Source organism: Balaenoptera borealis (genome assembly GCF_965194805.1).
Source record: "Balaenoptera borealis genome assembly, chromosome: 14".
Lineage (NCBI taxonomy): Eukaryota > Metazoa > Chordata > Mammalia > Artiodactyla > Balaenopteridae > Balaenoptera > Balaenoptera borealis.
This window is the reverse complement of record NC_138875.1, coordinates 61,619,290-61,641,792: the sequence shown is the minus strand read 5'-3', so window position 1 is coordinate 61,641,792 and position 22,503 is coordinate 61,619,290. Positions and strand designations below refer to the sequence as shown.

Here is a 22,503-nt window from a genome sequence, read left to right as displayed (position 1 = left end):
GTATCCATAGAAATGCAAACTGTACCCAGTGAAATGCAACTGATTATCTAACTCCAGATGTGTGGTACCAGTGGTCACATCGAGTGACTCTGTCATTAATTAATGTGTTAAGTGAAATCTTTGACACGTGTTCCTTTTGAAATTGTACGGGTTGTGATTTTATTCTCTTTTAAATTTTAGCCTTTACTGCTCATCAAACCTCCATCATAATAATACTATGGGTAACAGGAGCACGCTTGAGGAGGGATTCTAGCAAATGGGGATGGGAAGGCAGGGGGACAACCAACCCCAACCTAGATCCAAAGAGAGTTGCTTTCCTGTCATCTCATCCACACGCCCCTTCAGGACATGAGTCATTCCTCCCCAGCATGCCTGCCTAAGTATCCAGCGCACAGGCCCTCCCGCTCGGGAGGCAGCAAGCCAGAGGTGGAAAATTATATTCTTAGACAGATATTTCTCATATGGAAAGGAATTTTCTCTCTGAAATGTTAACCATTCTCCCATGAAAAAAAAAAAAAAGTCCATTCTTTTCTCTGCAAGAGTCTTTTCATGTTTGAAGGCAAATCTCTCACATCCCCTGTGCATCCTCCAGAATAAATACATTAACCCCTCCTTACCTGAGATGGTTTCCAGACCTGCCCCCGACCATCTCATCCCTTCTTTTTGCTCTTGAGTTTGTAACGTCCCTCTAGAAACATGGCACCTAGGATGGAACCAATATTCTGACCCGCCCAGAACGCTATTCCTGTGATCGGAGCTCTAGTGATTTGCTGAAATCCCTTTATATCAATGAAGCTGGCATCAGTTCTTTTTGCCCCTTGTGTATGTTCACTATGTAGAAGAGGAGATCCTTTTTTAATATGTATTCTTACTTATTTCTAGTTAGAGTCATTAAAATCTTTACTTCTAAAGCTCTCAGTGATCTTTTCATTCAATTTTTTATTGAAAAAAATTCTGCTGTCTTCTATGTTAACAAATTACTTTTATATTAGCAAAATTAATGATTAAACATCTATTAAACCCTCTATTTGGTTTAATACCCTGTAGTCAGATTATTCGAGCATGTGATAAAGAATTCATTTTGACACTAAATTGCCAATCAATCCGTATTGATGGCTACGCTTGCTCCTTGTTTAGGAATTCCCGCTGATGCTGATGAATTTCACGGTTCTGACGTCCTTCAGCAGGAACGCCGGCCAGGGGGGCAAACACCCCAGATGCCCCCAGGCCTGTAATTAAAGTGCTCAGCTGTCACTCCGTGTGACTCCCTAGTTTCCAGCCCCTGGCTGGCCAGCCGCTGGGGCGGCCTAACCTGTAATCGGAAAGGGGGAAAGAATAACAAAGACCAGGATGACCGGAAACTGTGGAAAATCTTCACTCCCAGATGGCCCTCTGCTCACTGCAGTTTCAAAAACACAGGAGCCCTACATCTGATGTCTCTCCTCGCAGAGCTCAGTCAAGGGCAAACAGACAACCCTCCCCGAAGGACCTGGCACCACGTGATCCTCGCTTTTCATGCCACTGCTGGTCACGCGTACAGAGCACCAAGCTCTACCCTGCGCTGCCCAAGTAACCACCGGGGAAGGAAAACACAGTCAGCCCATAAGCCCACGGGTCTCCATGATACCCACACACCGACTTTTTCACCACGTTGATTAAAACAAAGGACATTTTAACATCCTGTATAGACAGAGTCTAACGTTGTCAATGCTCTTCAGTATAAACATATTTCTTATCACGTAAGTTCTTCATGACACGTAAAGGCCCCTTTGATATTGTGTAGCCATCACAATCACAGGGAAACAGATACTGAGAGAGTGGGCAGGAGGCCAAAGGTCACCAGCAAGGCCGAGGATGAAATCAGGTCGAAAAGTGAAAGTTGCCCCTCCGTTAGTCACTGCTCCCCAGTGAGACTCCAGAACATCCTGTGAGACCTTGTTGTGTCTACTTTCAAAGTGAATTTCTATCATTAACAAGCGAGGAAACTGTCTGAGTAACATCACAGAATCCAATTGTGCAGTTTGATTATTTGGGTCTAGAAACGCGGGGAACTTTTCCAAAGTCAGGGAACATCTTCAATGTTCCCCTTCAGTTAACTCTGGCCAACCCCTTAAACCTCAAGTGAGTTCCTCGTTCCTACTGACTTCACTCCCTCAGGAGCCCAAGGTAGGAATCATTGACACACCTGCACCCCTGAGCCTCTGAGTGAACAGCGTGTATAGTAATTAGTGTCCCCCGTTGGCTGATGTCTGGAAAATCCCTTCATCCACACAAGGGAGCCTGGGGTGGGCAATAAAGATTTCATTTGAACAGAGAACCAAGCCTGCACCACTTAACGCAATGACTTAGCACAAGGTTAGCGCAATCGTGTGGCTATTCCCACATGTCAGGAAGGGAAGTGGGGGAGCTGTGCACATGGCTTCCATGGGGGAGAAAAATCCTCGACCACAGACAGCGTGCAAGAACGCAGGGAGAGCTCCCGGGTGACAAAGCTGTCCTCAGGACGGGGCTGATCCAGGACCTCACCAGAGCCAAGGACCAGGCCATCCAGCACCAAGCTGGCCGACAGAACAAATAAACCTTGTTGCCTTGGGATTCTTGCTAAAAGAGCTCCAGGCACCAATGCACACGGAGAGAGCTGCTCGGACCATCGTGCCCAGGCTTCTCAGATCAAAGATAGGTCTGGGGAGGAAGGAAGTTTTGAATTTGACAGGATTTTCCTGGACACATTGAAAACAGGAACAACCTGACAGGCCGGGAGCAACAAACTCACCGCATACAACTCTTCAGGGCAGCGTGGTGGGTGCATGGGGCCAACTCTTCGGGGCCTGCGGTTGTGTCGGCTTAAAGAAACCCGCAGGGTGAACACTAGCCCTCAACAGTAACCTACGAAACTGGGTAGGGAGAGGCGAGACAGATTAAATTAAGCGCACGAATTCCTTGACATGCGCCTTATGAGTTTTGACACTTTGATAGGAAGAATCTGTTATAGGGCTTGAAAGTTCCAAGCCTCACCCCGCAGGGTACGGGGTTGGGGGGGAAAGAGCAAGGAGTTCAAAGTGAAAAATTACCTGTTATTGACGTATTATATTTATAAGACCTTGGCTAAGGATTAAAGACGCTCTCAAGGCCGTTAACAGCCTGCAGTAAGCAAATCAAGTTTCAGATGGGAGGAGGAGAAAAGAATTTCACAAGGATTTCCTCCGCCAACCTGGAACCCTCTGTAGGTAAGGCCAAGTGTGCACGTGTGCATTACACGGACGGGCATATTTAGACCAGAAAAAAAAAAAAATCACCAAACACGCCGGAGCTTCGCCTTGGTCCCTGGAGTCGAGTCCTGTGAGTTTTACTCTCTTTCAAGGACTTTGTCTTATTAACAGATTCCTGGCACCACAGAGGGCTGAGAAGCCAGTAGGTGCCCAATGAACACGGCTGCTTGGTTGGTTGGTTGGCTGGTTGAACCCAATTTCTCTGTTCTTCATGCTTTCAGTAAAAAAAGAAAGATTTTCACACTGAAGTCCCTGGTCGCCCACCAGACCCAGCACCATTTCCCCCGGAACCAGCATGGAGAAGGGAGAGTTTCTCTCTGGCCAAGTCACCCAGAAGTCCCCCGGGGAGCACTTGACGATGCCCTGTTTCTGTTTCTGTTTCCCCTTTTGGGGTATCGGACCCTCTGATCTCTCAGCTGAGGACCATTATTCTAATGAAAAACACTTCCAGGAACTCAGTCCAAGACAGGCTTAATTTGACGTGGAAAAGAATTTCAAACGCACATTATGTCCATCGGAAATTACGATCAGCCTTAGCTTTCAAGTACCCAGATCTGAAGATGCCACAGTGCTTTGAGGGAAATGGGGAGGAGTACTTTTTTGTTTTTTGGTTTTTTAAATTTCTTTTAGGAAAAAAAATGAAGAAGCCAGGGTGGAAAAGACAGTCCTGCTCAACATAATTACAACCCGTGGATGGGCAGCGCCTGGCTCCGCACTGAAGCCACGAGGCCGTGTGTACGTCCGCGAGGCTGTCGGGAGAGTCCAGCCTGCAGAGGAAGCTCCCATCTGGTCCCCGGGGGGCCGGCTCTCTCCATCCACGCTCCCCACGGCACCGCCCTGCGCAGGAACCTTCAGCCTCTCAGGCTCAACTCTCTGAACTAAGCGTCAAGGCCTCCCTTCACTTCACTTGCTTTTCCACGTCCAGCTTCCACGTGTGTCCTCCACACTGGTTCCTGCAGCCAGGCTGGTCCCAAAGCTTGTCGCCAGGGAACACTCACCCAGTGCATGCCAGCCTTTATCTCTGCCCCTTCCACAAAGAGGGGATAAAATCCCACATTTTCAGAGTGAAAAGGGACTAACCAACTCTGCACCTGAGTTCCAGAGTAATAAGATAAAAAGATCTCTCCATGTAATAAGATACCACTGCCTTTCAGGGCTCAGCTTTGAGACCCAGCTTCCAAACTCTCTCACTGGTCCCTCCTCTGGGCTGGACTTTGAGGCTACTGTGAAACCAGGCCTGGCTCCTGCCCCAGAAACTTCCCCCTCACAGGTGTGCACTAAGAACCACTGTGGTAAGTGTCATCCCTCCAATTGCATTTTTGGTTGTTTTTTTTTAAACGGAAGATCTATAGCACGTGGATTTTTTTTTTTTTTTTTTGGCTGTGTTGGGTCTTCATTGCTGTGCGCAGGCTTCTCATTGCGATGGCTTCTCTTGCTGCGGAGCAAGAGCTCTAGGCGTGCGGGCTTCAGTAGTTGTGGCGCGTGGGCTCAGTAGTTGTGGCTCGCGGGCTCTAGAGCGCAGGCTCAGTAGTTGTGGCGCACGGGCTTAGTTGCTCCGCGGCATGTGGGATCTTCCCGGACCAGGGCTCGAACCCATGTCCCCTGCACTGGTAGGTGGATTCTTAACCACTGCACCACCAGGGAAGCCCCCCAGTTACGTATTTTTTTATTCTGGTGAAATGTATTTATAAAATTTGCCATTTTAACCACTTTGACCTTAATTACATTCACAATGTTGTGCAATCATCAGCACGATGTGTTTCCAAAATTTTCATCATCCCCAAACAGAAACTCTGTACCCATTAAGCAATAACTTCCCACTCTTCCCTCCCCCCAGCCCCTGGGGAACTCTAATCTATTTTCTGCCTCTATGAATTTGCCTATTCTGAATATTGCATATAAGTGGACTGGTACAGTATTTGTCCCTCTGTTTCTGGCTTATTTCACTGAGCATAATGTTTTTAATGTTTATCCGTTTTGTACACATATTGTGTTTTCATCACTTGTATGGCAGAATTATATCCCGTTGCATATTTATCCCATATTTTATTTATCCACTCTTCCGTTGATGGGCACCTGGGCTGCTTCCGTCTTCCGGCTACTGTGAATAGTGCTGCTATGAACACGGCTGTATCGGTACCTGTTGGAGTCCCTGGTTTCAGTTCTTTCAGGTAAATACCTAGGAGTGGCATTGCCGGGTCATCCCTTCATTTATATTTGTTGGATGGATGGATGAGGGTTTCCAGCAGCCGCAGGAATTTGGGCACAGACACCGGGACACAGCACAGCCCGGGTTACTTTGTACCCAGAAGCTGTGTGGACCGGCTGCTCTGGGGACCCAGAGCTGAGGCCACAGGGTAGGAACTCTCCTGAAACCCCACCATCTCCATCTTCTGAATGTGCCTGACAAACTCCCAAGAACAGGACAAGATGTGATTGGTTCCCAGACTTTCCTCGTCCTTGACACCCAGGACAGGTCACTCGACAAAGCAAACTGCCCAGTGGCCTGCCAAAAAAGTGGCGTTAATGCCACCCTTTCTCGGTCACTCCAGAAAGATCTCAAACTAAGGTGGTTCATGTTTTTCAGGAAAAATCATTCTAATATATTAGACCAACCTTCAGTGTTTGATATTGGATGGCTCTGTCACCCCCTCATGATCAACACTGACACAGTTCCTGGAGGTGGGTCAGTTTTCTGCGGCTTCTGTCTCATGGAAGGATCCACGGTGGATCAACTGACACTGGTGACCAGGGGATGGAGAAGCTGGGAAGAGAGGGGGCTGGGGCAGAGATGACATCATTCTCAGAGAAAGGCTGAGAGGCATCCCCCGGGGGTGGGATGGGGGCAGAGGTCAGGTCTCCAGGGCAACGTCAGCCTTGAGAGAAAGATGCAGGAGTCATCAGCATATAGGATGAGGTGACCCAGCCAGGGCGACAGCTTCAGAGGAAAAGACCAAGGGCAGAGTGGTGAAGAATTCTGACATTTAAGACATAAGTCGGCAGAGAGTTAGAAGAACAGCAAAATGTCACAGCGGTCAAGGGAAGCAGTTCGAGGAGGTGATAACCAGTGCCCGGTACCCCCGAGTCCTGGGCAGATTGAGGACCCCACTGGGTCTGACAGCTGCTTGGACCAAGAGGTCTCAGCGCGTCTCAGGGAGCAGTGTTCACGTGTGAACTGGATTAGGAGTGAGAGGCCACACACAATAGACACTCAAATGTTTACTGCACAGGTAAATGCAGCAATAAACCCTTGGGGAAAAGCAATTAGAACCATCTGTCTCTGCTGAGTATACGACCGACTGTACTGAGGTTGGGAGATGGACATATTCACAACTGTTAACCAGTTACAGGAAAGACTTGAGTTGTTTTAAATTGGATAAACACTATTGATATAACTGTGAAGTCGCCCATGACTCTAATAAATGCAATAAATCAGATCATTAAATACACTAGAAGGTGATGACAAGATATTCTCGTAATATTTCTCTTTCTCACCTAAAGCTAAAGGCAGAGCCAGGAGTCTCAATACTTTGGGGTTACCTTAAATGTCTCAGAATATGGCTAACATCAAACAGAAAAGATGATGACGATACAGAGGTCGCTCAGAGAACCTCAGGAACTAGGGGCTGGTTCACTGCAGGGTAGTAAACCCAGAGCCCTCCTTCAACCCGCTCGGTGGCCAGGAGCTGTGATGGACTCCACTCCAAGCGCTGGAGGTCGGGAGAAATGAAATAAAATGAAAAGAAATCGCCTACGTAATAAGACACAAATCCTCACATGCTACGTCCTGCTTTAGTTCAGAGTGGCTCCTGCCGATAACCTGTGGGCATCACTGGGAACCCTGGACAGACGGACCCACTGTGGGGTCCTGCACACCTGTCATTTCAGAAGAAGTGGGAGAGCAGGAAATAGACCCTCCAAACTGTGCCCAGGCACTCTGCCCACCCTACCCGCACAGCCTCCAGGGGTTATTTTAATGGCACACAGCAGAAGAAAATACTCCCGAACAGTGAAATGGCCTGGTCATCAGCAGCCTTTTTAAGGATCTCTGTGCAGCACGTTTCCATGTCCTCCCCGCGGCAGGACCACCAGTCCTGCCCCAGAGTCACTTGGCAAAGGTAAGGGACTTGGACACTTGCCAGCAACAAAGCGTTTCCAACCTGAATTCTAGAGGGGACACAAGGTTATCTGTGACCCTCCCCTGTCCTGGTCTACGCCCAGGGCTATTTTCTGAGTCAAGCGTGTGGTTTGGCGCTGCCTGGTACCCACAAGCATCCTTGACTGATGGAACAGACATGTCTCCTGCATGATTTCTTTTTTGCTTGTGACCTAAAGACACCTGACCAGACTCTTCATGGTCGTGGATCTTAATCTCCCTTGTTTTAGAAACTGCACCCAAGACTGCGAGAAATCCTAACTGCACAGCATCTTGCTTTATGTGGCATTTTCCACTGACGTCTGTAAAATTCAAATCCAAAATTTAGTTTCCATCTTCAGGATCATTAAGCGTTTTCATCTGAGTTTTTTTTGTTGTTGTTTTTTTGTTTTTCTACTTAGTGCTTTTAAGAAAACAAAGTTTTTTAAGTGTGCTTGTGTGCAAGGGCGAGGGATCTGAATGATGTTTCTGGTGATTATCCCACTGAATCAACAAGCCCAAATGTCACCCCAGAGCATCTCACGCATTGCTAAGCCACGTGTTTGCAATCGGCAGTGGCTCTTTAAGCCCAGGCAGCATATGTTTTCGGATTTTGAATTCAGTTTCAGCAGCCTTGAGAAGGCACAGCAGAGCTGGGCAGAAATGTGAATAGTATTCGCTTAATTTGGGTCCCATGGAAGCCAGATGACCGTCCACTGTGTCTGCTCCAGGATGTTCACTTGCACGTGTGCAGCCGTCGCTCACTTGGTTCTCGGCCTCCGAGGCGTGTGCGTGTAAAATGCAGGGGACGGAAAGGTCCACAGCTGTTTGACTGAAGGCCTGGGCAGCGCGAAAACAAACCAGCGAGGGCCCTGCTGGGCTGCGGCGTTTAATTGGTCCGAGTTTGATATATTTCTCCCCGTTGGGCTGTCTTCTCACATCCTCAGACATCTGGAGGGAAACTGGAAGGGAGATGTTCCGCTGGTCCCGGAGCGCCAGATGTGTGCCATCACGCGGAAGGAATGTCCAGATGCCGGACGTCCCCCGCGTTCCTGCAAGAGAGCCTTTCCCGGAGCCTTTTTGAAAGTCAGATGAAGAATTCTAACAAAGGCTTCCTCACCGTGCTACAGGGCGCTTCCTGCCACCGCAAACCTTTAGAAGAGGTAGGGGTACCAGCAAGGAAACATTTTATTGTGAGACTGAGGAGTTCTTTCTCTTTCAAATTATACTTCTGTTTTTAAATAGACTTTATTACAGAGATGCAAATGTGGGAGAGTGTTTACCCAAGTATGTGAGTGTATAAGTGCGTGTGTGTGTGTGTGTGTGTGTGTGCACGTGTGTGTTGGTAAGAGCCTAGATTTCAAAACAAGGCTACCAGTCAACATGAACCTGAAAAACTTTCCAGAAAATCCAGATCCCTGTTCCCAAACTGGACCTATTGAAGCAAAATCTCCAGTTTTGGAATTGGGAATCACTATTTCTAAAATGCACACAGTTGGTTCTGCCATCAGAGCACAGGGTGGCACCTGGGAACCAGGAAGTAGGGAATAAATAATATGAACACTAATACTAACGGTTAACATTCCTTGAGCTCTGACCAGGTGCCAGGCACCCTTCTCGGTATCTGACAGACACCTGATTTAGCCATCACCAGCACCATGTCATGGAGGTACTACAGTATTTCCAGTTTAAAATTGAGGGCACTGAAGCTCGAACACAGAGCTGGCGAGTGGTGGATCTGAGCCTCAAAGATCCTGGTCTGAAGAGTTGGTTCTCGTTAAACCACAAGCTCCAGGCAGATGTCTCTTCCAGCCCCACCACAGCCCAGCCCGAAGTCTCCAGTTGATTCAAGCTGCATCGGGAGATTAATTTATCCTCTGATCTAGCCCAGCCTATTTGTTTTAGAGATGAAGAAACTTGACCTAAAGAGAGTAAGTAACTCTCCTGGGAACACCCAGATGAGAACTTAGATTTTCTGGTTTTATCAGAGTTCTTAGGAAAGCGCCACGCTTCTGGTGTAGTGACTAAATACTCTCCATGATTTAAACACTAAAAGTCCCCTTGCCCTGCAAAGAGGGACAAACTTAATGGTGCTCAATTTATTTTCTGAAAGTTCCAGACTTAAGGATCTCTGGAACTAAGACGTTCTAGAATACCACAGTGACCCTTATAAGGCCCTTGGGTTGGCTGGCTGGTTTGTTTGGGGGTTCAGGTAAGAAATATTTCCAAATTCATCTTAGAAGTCTGTTTTTACAATCCCAGCTCCATGAACATGTGCTTGGGGAGTCAAAATAGAAAAACGGTTACCTTGAGGCCTTTAGAGACGGCAAACACATTCTAACAATTTTCCCCGAGGCTCCCACCGCTGTGCTATTGGCTGCTAAATTTCCAGTTAAAGGGGCTGCTTGAGATCTGGGCCTCACGACCCGCCCGCTGACGTTCTCCGGAGCACCCTCTCCGCATGCATCCCACACACAGACTTTCCTGCGACCTTATTTCCTAACCGTCCTCGCACTCAGACAGGCTGCTGCCTGGCGGAGTCTAGATCACAGCTGCCTCTCCGTCCACAAGTGCACGTTGAAGGCCGGGTCACCGAGATGAAAACGCCACAGTGAAGACTGAGATTCGAGCCCGCGGGGCGGCCAACAGGTGGGTCACCTCGTTCCTGAAGGGCTCCCGTTAGAAGGGCCAGATCTGCTGTCCTTTCTGCAAGGATCTGGCGACTTTCTCCCTCCCAAGCTCTGGGTGTCAACAATTCTTAGTGATTATAGAAATCAAAGATAGGGAATAAGGACCCCAGAGAGGGAGTGGATAACTGCCCCTCCGGCCCCCGTGGACGAGGTCACACTGGCCAGAGTGGCCGGGTCCCCACACGTCCACGTACGGGGCAGGGGGGATGGCAGAGAAGAGCTGGCGGAAGGCGGGCCTGGGTCACCGCTGGCCACGTCAGGAAGACAACTGGACATGGCGTGGGGCAGAGCAAGGGTGGTGGACACCCCAGCGGCTCTGACCGGCGCTCACCGAGGAGGAGAGCAGCCGGGAGACCCTGTGTCTCTCACCGCATGGACCCCGACTGTCCTCGGGGGCTCTGGCCTCTGCTTCCCTCCTCCCCGACCTTCCACACATCACACCCCCCCCCCACGTGGGTCTACAGTTCCAGCTGAGCCCAGTGACACAGGACGAAACCACCGCAGTCCACCCCTTTGCACTAGACAGCCGTGTACACTTTTTAGCCATTTTTAATTCCCAAGTAAAGACGATAGTAAAACTATGTTTTCATCTCACGTAATGCAAGCATCCCTCATACAAGTGAAGACGTGCTAAGTCTCTCCCCGAAGTAGCAGCAGAGTCCCACGTATTACTGCACCCATCGTTGGGTGACCACGTCATGCAGAATGGAGCTGAAGTTTCTCCTTCTCAGTAAACCGTCGTAGGGAATCCCCGATGAGGCCGGGCGGCGGTGGAGAGAGGAGACAGATGGGGGGACCAGGGCCTGAGAGAACGGGAGGCACCTGCTTGGGCATCACCTGTGCCTTCAGGACCTGCTCCAGTCCGACAGCGCACGTCTCGCTTGTACCCAGTGATGGAATCTGTGCGCCCAGCGTGGCGGTGGGTTGAGCAGAAAACACCCAGTTCACGATGGGCAGGGTGGCGTGCACGGTGGCCCGTGGCCCAGTGTTCAGTCTCGTCTCTACGTGGGCTTAGAGACTCCGTCTCCGCGGCCCTGTCACCAGCCGGAAGCTGTTTCTCAAGGGAACAGTTACCTACACAATGGCGTGGTTGTACTCCAGACTCCTAGAGACATATTCTCTGATTCATCTGCAGGGGGGTGACAAAGTCTCTCGTGTCAGAGACACACCAAGCTTCACGGAACACGCTTTATCACGGGGCTGAAGGGGCAGCAGAGCGCAAACAGCTGTCTGCTGCAGACCCTTCTTTTGCTGAGAGACCCACCCAAACGGGTAGCCTTTGGGGTCACTCAGCAAACAGGTCAGAGTGACGTGGCCAAGGGAAGTATTTGTTGCCTTCGAGCTCCAAAAAGGCCCACTTGACTTTGTGTTTCCTTCTTAGCGGAGGAAGTACAAGATGTAGAAACTTACCTTCCGGCACAGTTCGGAGCACTGGACCCCTCGAAATGCTCCCTGAGATAAATGGCCCCTGAGTTTCTGTGGGATCGATTTCCACCCTCCGTCACACACAGGTCTTATCAGAGTCTAGGTTGTTTCTCTCCAGCTCAGTCCCTGCTCACAAGTCTGATCAGCACGGTGTCACCACGATGTCATAGGTCAGTGCGCTGTCCCTCGCGGCACAGAGACCATCAGGAGCCCCGTGGCTCAGACTGTGGCAGAGGGAGAGAGGGTGACGTTTCCCTGGGTCAGGTCAGCGAAGGTGTGTCACCAGGCCTGCTGGGAAGGCAAACTGCTTCTCCTGGTCGTTACCAACAGGTATGGAGGGAAAAGCATCTGCCAGTCTGATGGCTGCGTACCAGACGCTAGAGGATGCGGAGAGAATACACACCTGGAATAGCAACCACACTGGAGTCACCACCCGACTGGGTTTACGATAATCCACTGTTGGTTCCTAAAACCCATCCGTCTTCTGCACGGGCCGAACGGGCAAGTTAAGTGGAAATACGGCAGGATGCACGAACTGTGACTTTCAAGTCCTTGGTAGTGGCACCAATCCCTGCAGGCCCCCCAGAGATGCCCCGATGCTTCTGAGGCTGTTCTAGAATCTTCCACTCGGCCTTTCCCACCTAATAGCCTGTGGGTCATTCCATGCGTCAGAGAAACAACGTGGGGATTCTGCTGAGTGTCTCTGTCCCAGTGACGGATTCCAGAACTGGGCTACGTGTGGGGTGGGCTCAGAGACGCACCTGGCCCGCTGGGGGGTGACCTGAGTCAGACCCATTAATCACCCGACCCCAACAATCCCCCACCCTGGCTGACGCATCAGAGTAGCATGTGAGCCTCAGGAAGTGGTGTCATTTCACAACCAGAATCTGATAATCCCCCGCAGTCTCATCATTCCCCCTCCCCTGGTGCACGGTCACCGGGGAAATGGCCAAGAGGGAGGTTACAGGGCGCGGTTACAGCCGTGTTTTGGGGTCGCCTCGCTGCAGAGTCGCTCTCAGTGACCAAAGGGGGTGGTCACCCCCTCACCCTCTGGGCTCTTCTCCAAACGTCCCCACCTCTCAGCGAAGGGCCCCCTCCTCCGGGCCTCGTGCAGCCTTACAACCCCTGAGGTGCCCCTTATTTGGGGAATCTGAGTCTCTGTGGCTCTCCAGAGACGAACAGGCTGCAGGCGCTCCGCTCCCCTCGCTTGAGGGTCTTTGGATATAAATCTGTTTGCACCTTAGAAAAAGAGGCCGCATGAGTCAGGTATTGTAGATGCCCTCGGTACTCATTTCCTGGGGCCACTGGAACAAATGACCACAAACGAGGGGGCTCACACGATAGACATTTATTCTCTCACGGTCCTGGAGGCCCGAAGTTAGAAATCGAAGCGTCGGCAGGGCCGTGCCCTCTCTGAAGTCTCCAGGGAGGATCCTTCCTGCCTCTTCCAGCCTTTGGCGACCCAGGCGGCCCTTGGCTCCCGGTGGCATCACGCGATCTCTCCTTCTGTCTGCCAGGCCCCCTCCTCCACGTGCATCTCTGAGTTCTCTCCTGCTCTCCCCAGGATGCCAGCCATCGGACTCGGGGCTCACACTACTCTCGTGTGAACTCAACCCTTGACCTGCACGGACTCTGATTGCAAATAAGATCACATCTGCCAGTTCTGGGGGCACGTGAACTGGGGGGACATGGCCTCTCACGGTATTTCTCAGCCCCTAACTCACCTGGCGGTCCCCTTGAAACACGAGCTGCCTGGGTTCCCCTCCCACCTCCTGAGACTCTGCTGTATTTTAGTCCTGCTGGGATGGCATCCAGGCATCAGCGCTTTTAGAGCTCCCCAGGTGACTTTTAGTAGCTGTAGCCCAGTGGTCCCCATGGTGTGGGACACTCTCCACCCAGTCTAGGTCCCGGGAGAACCCAGGTCTCTGCCTTCCTAAGCTCTGGTTCCCAATCATTGCTGACAGTCACCTGTCTAGTCCACAGGGATTCTGTAAGATCTACGGTCACAACCCTAACTTTTTGCCCTAATGGAACGCAGGACGTTGCATCCACACGGCCAGAGTTCGGTCCTACGCACAGTAAGCACTGCTCAGCCCGGCTCTGCTCCATCCTTTGGGCATCTATTCTGTGTCGTCCAACAGCCTCCAGGCAGTGCCTTTCTGGGAGCCTTTGTCATCTTGCCTCCCACACGCCCTAGGTACAGTAACCTCAGAAAACGCAGTCCCCCCTTACCCCTCGTGCTCCCTCGGCAGAGTATGTCTCAGGGTAGAGTGTATGCTGGAGGGCAGGACAGGCCCCGTCTGCATTCTTTCCCCTCCCAATCCACAGCGCCCAGACCTTCCCTCCTCTCTCCCAGCTGTGCCCACGTACGTGAGGGTCCTCCAGCATTGCCCGAGCCACGGCTCCACTTTCCCGCCTCGCCCAGTGTTTACACAACCCCCATCCCACCTTTATGGGCTTAAACTCGAACACACACACACAAAAAGCCATGTGACAGGTGTCACTGAGGATAAACTCACCTGCTGCTTTCAAAGTTTTCACTCAGGATAAAAGCAAAGACTGGCGCCCCTAAAACTAAAGCATTGGTAGTAAAGCATTGGTAGTGAAGCACTGGTAGCTCTCCTGACTAGCTTAGTTAAAAAAAGAAAGTCTCCTTTGTTCCATGTTAGTTAGATTTTCCAGTTATGCAATAAAGGCTGTGTTTTTCACTTTGTGCCTTGGCTTCCTAGATGAAATAAATCTATGTTTATTTCAACCCTGAATGCTCACAGAACCAGGGATTTTCCATTGTGGAGTTGCCCCCCGATTGTCTTCCTAAAATAGTGCCTTGCTCACTATTTTAGGGACAAGGGACGGCTCAGCGTCTGCACGGCCTGATCACTGAGGTTCGGTCTCGTGTCCTCTTGATGCCACGATGGTGAGTTAGCAGCAGGGAGGTGGGGTCACCTTGCCGGGTGACTGGCAAACGACTGCTAACTATTCCCAACACGCTTCCTAGAATTACCAGTGAATTCTGATATGTTTAGTATCAGAAAATAATATATAAAATTATAACATTTTATAAAATACAATAATCAGAAGCTACTTTTCATGTCACCTCGTGGGCCATAGAAAATCCTGGGATTATACGCTGCTTATGAAACAGACCATCGCAATCCACAGCAAAGTGCCCTGGCTTGTCTACGTTCGTACTTCCCTTCTTGGCAGTGAATCCCTCTCTCTCTCTCTCTCTCTCTCTATCTCTCTCTCTATCTCTCTCTCTCTCTCTCTCTCTCGCTCTCGCTCTCGCTCTCACTCTCTCTTCTCTTGCTCCCTCCCCACCTGATGGTTCCACCCTGGTGGTTGTTTTCCTTCAGTGCTTTGCTTGGGGTATTAATATCTTGGTGGTGAGAAGCATATCTGCCTATTCCTGGAAAACTATATATAAAGCAGAGGAAGCTAATCAACTGCCCTGAAAAGGACACAAAGCAACTTGCCTTTGAAACAAAGTGTGTTTCCCCAAGGCTATTGAAAGCTTTCCTGCTGCTTCCTCTGGTGCCACAGGGAAGGCAGGGTGACAAGAGGCTCTAGCTCCCTCCTGGAAACAGGGCACGAACCGCCCTTACTTCTTCTAGCTCAGCTTCCAGCAAAGGCCCCAGCCTCCCGGGGCCTCACTGACAACACTGGCAGGGGGCTCCCTGATCCAGCAGGACTGCAGCCCCAGAGGAAGCCCAGGTCTGGGGCGGGGAGTCAGGGGAGTCCTGCCGGATGCTGTATTTGAGGACGTGTTCCCCTCCCCTGGGCCTCGGTCACCCCGTAGCTAACGGTAAAGGGTTAGATCTAATGATGTCTCCGTACATACCCTTCCAGATCCCATGATCTGACCTGCTGGGGCAATGCCAGCTGCTAACACACATTAGTAGGCCCGGCCTCCGGTCTGGCCATTTAACTCAAATTGGTGACATATGTTTAGTTTAAAAAAAAGGGGGCTCAGTGATTTGCACACAAATCTATAAGATTTGCACAAACAGGGAGTCTGGGCCAATTCACCAAGTTCCGCTCCCTGCCCTCCCCCAGGGCCCACATCGAAGGAACTGTCTCGTTCCACTCCCTACTCCTAGGACCGTCTCAGCTTTCATCCATCCGGGAGCCAGTTCCTGGCGCTACTCACATTATTAGAAACAAGGTCGCCTCTAGGAGCTAAACTACGACATAAACATGCATGACCCGCAGCGGAGACCAGGGGTCAGGGAAATGCCGTTCCCCACCCCACCTCCCTGCCCAGAGGGGTGGAAGACGCCTTTCTCGGCCTCCCTGAAGTTGGTGAGCGGTGGGCAGTGTCCCAAGGCTCCTCCTATCCGCGCAGCTGGCTGCAGAGTTGAGGCTGGAATCGCTGTTGTCTCCCCGCCCCAATCTGAGAAGGGCTCTAAGAGAGATGCCTGACCACCCGGGACTACGGTGTGAGCCGGAAACACACCTGATATGCTCGGCCCTGGGACGTCAGGGTTGGTGACTGTAGCAGAGGCCCTGGTACTTGGCAGGCTGGTCATAAAAGCATGGAGAAGGAGTCTCCCAAAGACGGAGTCAGCCACTGCCCGCCAAGCTCTGGTTCCCACTGGCAGAGTCTTCCAGGAGATAGAAACTGATAAGGTTAATAACAACTTGTTCAATTACCTGAAACCATTAAGTTACCAGTTCACCTAGTACCTCTTGATCTTACTCACTACTCACCAAGGAACCTTTGATTATGCTCCGGCATCCACCGTAGGCTTGACGGCAGGGAGAAGATGTCAGATCAGAAGGATGTGGAGTTAAAGCATTCCCGTGACGGCGCTTCCTTAGACGGAGTGGGTTATGGGGTCGGCACAGGCACAGCCCCGGCAAGGAACGTTCCCACCTGGAGGCCAGGCTGAGGACCCACCTTGGACAGCCATGCTCTGGACCACGGGGTTCCCAAGCCGCGTCTAGCTGTTGATTCATTAGTTCACTTATCCATTCATTCATTCAACACGCATTTATGGAGCAACTCGTGCGCACCTATGACCAGCACTGGGGAAGCAGCAGTGAAGAAGCAAACTCCCTGTTCTCATGAATATTTCATTCTGGAGGGTGGAAGGCAGCTGATAAATAAGAAAATAGGTAAATCGATAACGTATCAGATGGCGATAAGTCCTCAGCAGAAAAATAACGTACGGAAAGGGGATAAGGAGTGTGAAATGGGACGAGGCAGGGATTCACTATTTTCTAAGCCTCACGGGAAAGGCTCCTCTGGTGAGAAGACATTTGGGCAGGTTCCTGAAGAAATGAAGGAGGCGGCTGTGCAGATATTCCCCAGAACAGGGGAAAGTGTGGTCCAGTGGGGGGAACAATGGCGGCAAAGATCCTGAATCGGGGAGACCGTTTGGTCAAGAAGACGCAGGCAGCCAGGGGGCAGTGGATGAACGGAGGAGACAGTAATGTGAACTGAGATCTGGGGAGACAGGGGCCTGGTGGGGACGCTGGGCTGAGTGGGATGGGACGTCATTTAAGGTCTGGAGCATTGTAAAGCAACTATGCTCCAATAAAAATTAATTTTAATAAAACACAAATTGTTAATGATTGTAATCAGTAGATGGCAAAATTGTCAGCTGCTTTTAATTTTTTGTATATCTGTATTTTTCTTTTTTTCTGAAATAACCATGAATTACTGGAGTAATGAAAAAATGAAGACAGAAAAATTTACAGATAATGTTACCAGGGGAAACATTGATAGATAAGTCCTAACATCAAAGATTAAAACTCTCCCACACTACTATATATAAAATAGATAACTAATAAGGACCTACTGTATAGCATGGGGAAATCTACTCAATACTCTGTAATGGCCTATATGAGAAAAGAATCTAAAAAAGAGTAGATATACGTATATGTATAACTGATTCACTTTGCTGTACAGCAGAAACTAACACAACACTGTAAATCAACTATACTCCAATAAAAATTTGTTTAAAAGGTTGGAGCAGAGGAGTGGCATGATCTGAATTAGATTTTAGGTTTTCTTCATGGCCACCTGTGAGAAGCACCCGGAGAGATTTTTAAGTCTTGATGCCCAGGCCACCGTCCAAACCGTTTAGGTCAGAAGCCTTGGGGGCAGGACGAGCCACAGGTAAAATTTTAAGGTCCCGTGATCCCCACGTGCAGCCAGGGCTTAGCACAGTGTCAGAGGATGGTGACACCTGCAAGACAGACGCGGGTGCCAATGAGTCGGGGTGGAATTCAATGTCACTGCCACGGACACTGCAGCTTCTTAGAATGAACAAACAATCTAGAAGATGGAAAACAGACCCTCCCAACCGTGTTGTGAAAGCAGGGGTTTAGTTGTCAGCACATCACAGCTGGGTCCCTCACTAACCCACACGGGACCCGTTTAGTCGTGAGTCACCGGGAGGCCACGGGCCCTCGGAAGGACGTGTCCAGAGGCAGCAGGAGGGCAGGTGGCAGCGGGTCCAGTCTGCGGGCCCCGTGAGGACAGGCCCCGTCCATCGCAGGGGCGGCACATCTCGAGTTGTGAGGGATGAAAGGAGAGGAACGCATGGGAACCCAGGCCCCGCCAGCAACTCCGTTCTGGGCTCCGGAGCAGGTGCAGGGGGCCTGGCAAAAGGGGAGCCCTGCTTTTGTCTGCTTGTGTGTTGATTCTGATTGTTTGGAGAGAAAGAAAATTCATGGCGTGCTAACATTTTTCAGAGCTGGAAACATCGAGGAGCGCCCTCCACGGCCTCCCCACACCACTCGTGCCCATCCGCCCGCCCCTCTGTGTTCTTGCCTGTTCCCTCCTCTCTGTTCCCTCCTTCCTTTCCCCGCCCCCTCCTCCTTCATCCTGCCCTGCCCCGGCCCCCGCTGCCCCCTGGGATGTGAGGCAGGGGTGCCGGTCAGCTGTGGGGTCCGGGTGTAAAGGGAAACCTCCCAACTCCTCTTCCTCCACCTCAGACCTGTGTTCAGATCCATCTGCAATAGGCTACGTAATTTCACCCCGTTTATCGTGCATCCTTGGACGCGAGCCTCCTTAAACTGAACTTGTGAACCTATTTTTTAAATTATAAAGTGAAATGTGTCTTGAGTGACTGAAGAGAATCGGGGAACCTGGTAACCATGTGCATTTCTGTCACAAGAAGTAAATTCCAATCCACTGGGCTGGCCCAGGGTGAGCTAGGACACCCCTCACTGTCGGAGTAAACAGATCAGATTGGTAGATATCTACTAAGACCCTCTCGTAAGCCAAGTGTTGGGGTCTTCAGAGTTTCTGCCTCAGGCTGGCCTGGATTTGATGTCCCTGAGGAACTTCTCAGCAGGAGAGCTTGAGACAGAAGGGGAAACTGGTGCCTCCTCAGGGCCATGAACCCCCCGGGGCCGCAGTACACCTGCCTGACCCTCCATCACCCAGGCCCACACCGGTCAGGTCTCCTCCCTGTGGGAGGAGTGGCCGCAGCAGCTTCTGGGCCCCGTGTGGCCCCACAGACTATAGTTCTGACAGGGTGGGTGCCAGCTGGCACAGGTGGGACGGGTCTGCTCCAGGGAGCCTCCCACCAGGGCCCCGGCACCCCGCCCTCTCCCAGAACCTTTGGAGCCATTGCTCCCACCCCGTGCCGCCTCTCCCTCCACCCTCTCCCCTGCCCACAGCCTTCTGCAAACCAGCCCATCCTGCGATTGTCATGCCAGCTGGGACACCATCATGCCTGCCCTCAAAGGCAAAAAGTGCTCCCACCCCACACAGATGGGCCTTTAAGAATACGAGTGATTTTTACTGGACCTTGTCTGCAAATATAGTCACCAGAAGAATTCCATGCTCCAGGGTGCTGACTTAAGTCTTCAGATCACAGCCCTCCCGCTACATGTCAGCCTTTTCCCAGAACACCTCTGAAATGAGAGGAGTTCAGCGCTGCACAGTAAGTTTTTATGAATTCAGCTATTTTGAAATGGTAATGAGAAGGGGTCTTTGAGAAATACAGCCTGGTAGAAATTTCCAGGCAGCATCCTGCTTGAGTTTGGTCTTTAAATCTTTCGAGAGATTTTTAAAAGAACCAGTCCCATGCTTTCTGCCTTGGGCGTAGGGCAGGCTGTGCGGTTGTGGCTTCTCTGGCTTTGAGATGGGAAATATCTCTCCGTCTACAAGAGGATGTATGCATGCTCGTCCCTGCCTACTGCTTTCTGCAGATTCGTGCTGGCACCAGGCCTGGCCTGGCTGGGATGGGACAGAGGCAAGCCTGGTGCCCACCCCAGCCGTTTCTTACTGGACCAGCCCCCAGAGCACACTCTTGCCCCTGTTGTCACCTCTGGGGCGGAGAAGAGCCGGCCGCCGTCCTCCCCAGAGCCCTCTTCTCAGAAACAGCTAAGGTGTGTTCCAGCCGCAGACCACGCGGAGTGATGTGGAATTCAGGGTTAATTACAGGGAGGGGCCCTTCCTCCGTCGTGAGAGCTGGGTGAGCCCCCTCTGGGGCTGGTACTCGGCCAGAGGTCTGTAGGGTCGGCCCCCAGGAAGGGAAGGGGGCCGTGCCAGGGAGACAGACAGGAACAGCATCACGGCCGTGACCACCTGGGTGACCCGCAGGAGAGCCGACTACAAGGAGGAGACGCCTGGGAACCGGAGCCCAGGTCTGACAGCTGCCCCTCCAACAAGGCAGCCCGCAGGTGACGGCTTTGGGCTTGAGCTGCAGCAGACCCGCCCTACTCCAATCGGTGAGCGTAAAAGCAGACACCACTTCACTCCTCCTTCCGAGTCACACAGGGATTTCTCCTGCAGTGAAACACGCGTACGGGTGCGTCACCCAGCACCCCAGGGACCTAGTCTGTCCACAGTTCATACCCCACAGACAGAGCCTAAAAGGACGCCCTGATTGAAGGAGGGCTGATGCCAGCCTTGGGTTAAGGTCCAAGTCTGGGCACCACAGCCTGTTTTGAAAGACTTCTTTAACACTCTCTACGATGTCCTATTTCACACCTACTTTCATGAAATTTTTCAGAAACACGCATACGTGAATAAAATAACCCTTATTTCTTGCCCAGTCAGCAAATCTTGCCCCAAAACACACTTAAAATACTGACAAACTGCAATTCACATCTTGTCGCTGATCTAGCAAACTGTGGACAGGCTTTCAAAGCAAAGGGGCTTTTACTATTCCAAAGTGTGGCTTTAAGTTTTTAAACTAACGTCACTTCTGACAGGTCCAGCCTCGGCGAGTTCATCCGCGGCATCAGAATGGTGGTCCAACCCACTCTGTACTAACGAGAGCTGCCTCGTGCCCAGATCAAAGGCAGTGCACACCAGGTTTTCTCCTAAAAGAAACAAGGCATCTCATGTGTTCCTTAAAGACTCTACTTAATGAAACCTGGCAAGTCTTTTCTTCTGTGCACACGTGTGACACACACACTGATGAATAAAACCTGTCCAGACGGGTGAAAACTTTCTGATCTGTTATGAATAACAAATGGACCCAGAATTCAATAGATCCCCTGAGAGTGTGGTGATGATTATTTCCATTAGTCAATTGAAGTGTCCAGGCCATCCTGACTGATGGAACTGCAGCTTCATCATGAGAGAGGAGAGGAAATCCAGGAAACGCGTCATCCCAGGAAATGCCTGCAAGATTCCATGTCTGGTTGACTGGGCTTTCTTATGAGTTCAATATTCACCAGAACAATTTTACTGTCATCGTTTAAAATTTCAATAGAATATATTGGTCCATTTTCCTCCTTAGCGCTCTATAGCACTGGCCTAGCACAAGCTAAGTAAAAAAATAATAATAAAGTAATTAATTTTTTCATGGTTGATTCCATATCTTAAAGGCTTCAAATTCACATTCTGTATGCCACAATTTTTTTTCAATATCATAAAAACAGATGCTAGGTATAAATTATTGGCTGGCTCTCTAGCAACTTAAGAATATATCTCACGAGATTATTTTAAATAAATTCCTACTTTGAATTCATCTTCTTAACCATTGCTTTTTTGAAGAGGGGTTTCCTGCCAGAGGATATTCTGGTAAATTGAAGAAATTCATTGATTTATGAACTCAATAAATTTCTAACACCTCCTTTATTATGGACTCTGCGCTAAGCCCTGAAAAAAATAAAATAAAATCCAGCCTCTAGCCTAAAAATAATATGGTCTAATAGTTGATGTAGAGAAATAAGCCAGAAATTACAAGACAGTGGGATAAGTTGCTGTGAGAAATGTTTTGAGTAGAGGACAGACTACAATGGACAAGGTCCACCATGGCGGGAAGGAGAATTCTATTTCTGCCCTTGTTTAGAAGTGCCAGGGCAAGGTTGGGATAAAAGGCAGCCTGACCTCTGGTCGCTTCTATCATTGTGCTGCAGACCATGCGCCCCATGCTGCTCCCACCTCTCCCAGGCCACCCCCTCCTCGGTGGCCCTTGACTGGAGGGGGCCAGGTGAGTTGCTCCACTGGGCAGGGAGAAGAACACGGGCAAACTTGAGCCACAGCGGGTCAGAGACCACCCCCGGGGAGAGCTAAGGAGGACCCCAGGGCAGCTGAGTTTCTGGTTCAGCGCCATCGCAATCGGGCCACAATTTGGGCATGAATCTTAATGTGAGGTTGTCTGCAGCCAGGCTGGTGGGTCATGGTGCTTTGCTGCTCAGGTAGCAAGACGGGGGTCTCCACATGGCTCAGAGGGGTCCAGAGAGACAACCTCTATCCTGTGGTGGGTGAGGCCTCAGTAAGGACTCTGTCGAAGACCGAGGTCTGTGTTACCAGGAGGTGGGTGGAGAAGGGGGTCTCTGGGCAGAGGAAGAAGGTTGAGCTAAGCATGGAGCAGCCTGGAACACCAGGGGACACCTGTTGGCATAGATGGAGCTTGCAGTGGGGATGATGAGGGTCTGGGAGACAAAGAGCTTTGTACTGTCCCAGTGGATTAGGACAAAAATTTGGACTGTCCCTTGTGCTCCTCTGTCCTCCTGGACACCTCTTCAGATTTCATGTTAAGTCTCAGCACATCAGAAAGCATTTTGG

The 22,503-nt window shown here is 50.6% G+C and overlaps 1 long non-coding RNA gene across 1 annotated transcript; it reads left to right on the top strand.

Annotated features, from left to right (window-relative positions):
- The first annotated feature begins 15,210 nt into the window (after positions 1 to 15,210).
- LOC309610762 lies at positions 15,211 to 22,479 on the top strand. The gene is made up of 2 exons (XR_014234153.1): positions 15,211 to 19,420; positions 19,689 to 22,479. It is a non-coding gene; the product is annotated as an uncharacterized lncRNA (long non-coding RNA).
- The last annotated feature ends 24 nt before the right edge of the window (positions 22,480 to 22,503 follow it).